Raw genomic sequence first — 4,685 nt, 5'->3', positions numbered from 1 at the left:
TGTGTGTGTGTGTGTGTGTGTGTGTGTGTGTGTCCACCATCGCTTGACAACCGATGTTGGTGTGTTTATGTCCCCGTAACATAGCGGTTCGGAAAAAGCGACCGATAGAATAAGTATCAAGCTTACAAAGAATAAGTCTTGGGGGCGATTTCTTCGACTAAAACCCTTTAAGGCGGTGCTCCAGCATGGCTGTAGTCAAATGACTGGAACAAGTAAAAGAATAAAAGAATATCTTGAGAATAGATGCGATGGTCTTGGCTGGAATACTTTTGATTATTGATCAATTGAATCACGGTAAAATTGGTGCGAAACAATACTGATGTTTAAACCGCAATTATCAACTCACCTAAATGTACATCCGTTTCAATATTTCTTTAACTGCAACCAATCAACAAGTGTTACCAGCCGACTTATCTTAGTGATCAGATCAACCCACTCGTAATCATCTGCCTCCGCCTAGTCTTTTCATCTTCGGTTCTTCTCTCTACTTTTAATCTTTTGATTCGTCTAATATTTTGTTAAGGTTTGTGGAGAACTTTGTCTAATTCTCTTTCAAGACACCTACTTGTCTGTCACTTTAAAAGAATAAAATGCAATCAAATATATCCTTAAGGTCTGCAATTGCCAAATACAATTCAGCGCTGTTAGTGTAATAATGGTGATGCATATAATTAAACATTAATCAATAGTACAGAATACTTGATTAAGTCAATTAAGACTTGTATTTTGATCTAGTTACCAGATTAATCTTAGTAATAAATCTCCTAATCTCTAGTGACTAGTTAATCTTAGTGATAAATCTCCTACTCTTTATCATAAACTATCTTCTATAGTTTATGATAAGTTTGCTTTATCTTTATAATGCCATTACATTGTGGCTTAACAAATTGCTATAACTGTACAACTACATTATCAGACGATCAGTATAAAATCATCTATAAAATGACCAAATCGTTTCAAATTATTCAAATTATTCACGTTTAGATAAGTTTGTAGTTGTATAGGTGGTAAATCAAAACATTAAGTATCAGACTTTTACAGTTTGTTACTTGAAGAAAAGCAGAAAGCTTTTTTTACCGGGAATGAAGGAATAGACAAAGAAGAGTAAAAAGTTTGTACTCTTTTACTGTTAAATATTCTTGAGAAACTGTTAACACTACTGGCTTTAAAGAATTAAAGTGTTGTTATTTGCCTGTTTATAATTTCATGGCCCTTAGTTGGTATTACCTCTCGAAAGCTTTAATATACTACGCAAAAATCTAACTAGACAATAGCATCATGCCAAAGACTTAAACCGGATTGATTTAAAATTGCTTCAAACCTTATTGTTATCAACATTCATTCTTATTTATTCAAAGAACAAGAAAAACTTAAAACAGACCTTTCTAAGCATAACTGACTACTACAACAAGCATGTTTACACACGTTTAAAATCAAATGGCCAATCTTTGAAAGCATTTGCTATATTTACATGATATCTTTTGTTCGAATCTGCGCTGCAAAATATATCTAAGTCACAAGTGATTTATTCTATTCCAAGACATTCGTCATTCAAATAAAAAGTTTGAGATGCTGGGTTGTTGTTAGACCTGCTTCAAAACAATTACTGTCTAACTCTCACGCAGATAATTTCAGAGATATTCCATCACCTCCGATTTGGATATTTGGCAGTTTTAAAAATATCCTAATCAACCACAGCATTCGTTATTTCAGACTCATTGATGCTAAATATGACCAAAGTCAATCACAGGAAGCCTTTAGTTATGAAGAAATAATCCAGTTTACCCACACGCACTTTAGGTTTGCGTGCGCGCGCATGAGTGCGTATGTGTGTGACAGAGAGAGAGAGAGAGAGATTAAACAGATCTGAGGGACTAGACGGTAGCTCTAGGACTCAATGCTGGAGAGTAATCGAAGTGACTTTGTCAGAACTGGCGGTCTCATTGGTTTGAAGCGACCAATGGTGCTTTTGTATGTGCAGGTGAGCTTTTGGAGTAGCAAAATACAGTTTTAGAGATTTTCGTTTCACATACAGTACTACAACTCATTGATTTTTCATGGAAAATACTAGTATTGAAATGAAATGATTTTTTATCAAAATGAATTTTCAATGAATAAATTTGTAGATATATTATTTTTGTAGAATAATCTTTTATGACACGCATCATACGATTTTTTATTGCTTTTTAATGTAATCTTGTGTACATCAAAACTTCAGATTAACCAATGACAAAATACAAAACGATATTCTAGGTCTTCCCGTGTCTGCTTGATATCGATTATTTTTGCACAGAGCTGAGATGGTGTTTGTATTAAGTAGAAGAAAGCGCAAGCTAATTCTTAATGGCTTTTCGTACGTTAGCGACAAGACTATCAACAATGTCCTATATTAGAGATATGACAAGTGTTCTATATGTTAAAGGCGAATGTCTACTGAGGGAAATGTAATTCAAAACTAATTAACTAACCATTAATACGCACCGAATTCTGCACGCAACGAAATGGAATATGCAATGTCTAGAACGCAAGAAAGAGCTACCAACTCGAATGAACACATTAACTACTATTCCAAATATGACACAGAAACTTCTACACAGATTCCCCCTACGCAGATTCCCCCATAAAAAAAAGCCTTCATATTGATAATTCAACGATAAATGACAGTCTTGAAGATGATGGTGTTATGGAAGCGCTTCGTGTAACAACAAGCGAAGAAGAATGTGTAATAAAAGAGGAGAATGGAAATTAACTTTATATTTTTGCTTGCTCATAGTGGTAAGTAGTTCAGTGAAGAGACATTTGATGTAGCTCCAGTTGGTAACCAGTTAGATAACATTCATTTTGCTGTACGTAGCTCTCATACTGTTTTCTTGTTCTATGCTGTAGGGTGCACATGAAGCTTTGATGCAACTTACAACGAAATCCTTTAAACTTCGAAACCAAAAGAGCTGTGTCCATTTACTTTGAAATAGATGGATTTAATGCGTTTTGAAATAACTTTACTGCAGAAATTTTAGGTTGTTTCTCTATTTCGGACTATGTTTTTATCGTAAAATTCATGTGTTACAACAACAGAGTTGGCACTCTGAAATCAGGAATATGCTTTCCGATAAATTGATTTGAAGGACTGGAACTTTGAACAACGCAGGTAATCATCTTTTCTACTCTAGGCACAAGGCCCGAAATTTTGCGGGAGGGGCCCAGTCGATTAGATTGACCCCAGTACGAAACTGGTATATAATTTATCGAACCCGAAAGGATGAAAGGCAAAGTCGACCTCGGCGGAGTTTGAACTCAGAACGTGAAGACAGACGAAATACTGCTAAGCATTTCGCTCAGCGTGCTAACGTTTCTTATTTCTTTATTGCCCACAAGGGGCTAAACATAGAGGGGACAAACAAGGACAAAGGGATTAGGTCGATTATATCGACCCCAGTGCGTAACAGGTACTTAATTTATCGACCCCGGAACCATGTGGTTGGTAAGCAAGCTACTTACCACAGAACCACTCCTGCGCCTCTCTCTCTCTCTCTATATATATATATATACCACCATAGTTGAAAGAAATTTCGATAGAGTTAGTCAATATGTTATACTCCAGAAAATCTCGAATTGATGATACCAATATAGATCTTCCGAAAATGAAGGTGCTCCGTCACAAGGACCGAGATATGGAGGGAATACCTTACAAGAAGCGGTGCCTTGGACAAGCAACTCAAAAGGTGGGCCTCCCGTGCAAGCATGTGGATTATAACCCATGGGGGTAAAGATATCGGTGCATGATCCCAGCAGGATTGGATGTATCGAGGAACGCATGAAGCTAGGTACAGTTCGAACAGTTCTGCCACTGATGTGTTCAATCTCGATGTAAAAAAGTAAACGTTCATTGTTCAAAAATAAAAAAGTAAAATTGAGATGTACACATTTTTGCAACAACAAAAGTACTGATTAAATTGTTTTAAAGTGTTTTACAAAATAATCGTCATTTGTATGTTTATCACAAATTTTTGAAAAGTTATCCATAATTTATAAAATCATTTAATGTATGTAGTTTTCGTCTTTAACTTTTGGCTGTTGAGTGTCGGTTCCTAAGCACTTTCAAATTCTCTATACAATAACTTGATATAAAAGGATTTGCGTTGATATCATAAACACTATATATACTATAGGGAGATAAAATAATTATAAATATGATTGCAGGTTTTTATCATTTGAAGCGGATATCAGATATGTTTAGATTGAGACATTAACACAAGCATTACATATGTTTGAATACTGTCACTTCCTTCGAAAGCATTCACCATACCCCAATAGATTCCATATATCCTTCTGGACCCCACTCTCCACACAGGAAATCAAGGTTCTATATCCCACTTATTGTTCACCCGGAATGATATTGTAATATAAGTGTTTACTTTTAAAATGAAACTAAAATGTGAATTTAAGCATTAAGAAATGACTAATTGCAGAGTATCCTATTTATAATTGACGTAAAAAGCTGAGGGTTGGAAAAGTTTCGAGTTCTGCATCGGTAGCATTGTTTGAAACTATGAAGAGTTGTTTTTATTTAGCCCCAGAGGACTACTGTGATTCAGTAGACATTATTGCCATAATCTTGTAATTCTGTATATCAGGGGCTACATAGGTCAACTAGACTATATAGAGTGTATTTGAAGGAAGGAGTT

This window comes from Octopus bimaculoides, chromosome 3, assembly GCF_001194135.2.
Source record: "Octopus bimaculoides isolate UCB-OBI-ISO-001 chromosome 3, ASM119413v2, whole genome shotgun sequence".
NCBI classification, from domain to species: Eukaryota; Metazoa; Mollusca; class Cephalopoda; order Octopoda; family Octopodidae; genus Octopus; species Octopus bimaculoides.
Note: the sequence above shows the minus strand (reverse complement) of the source record.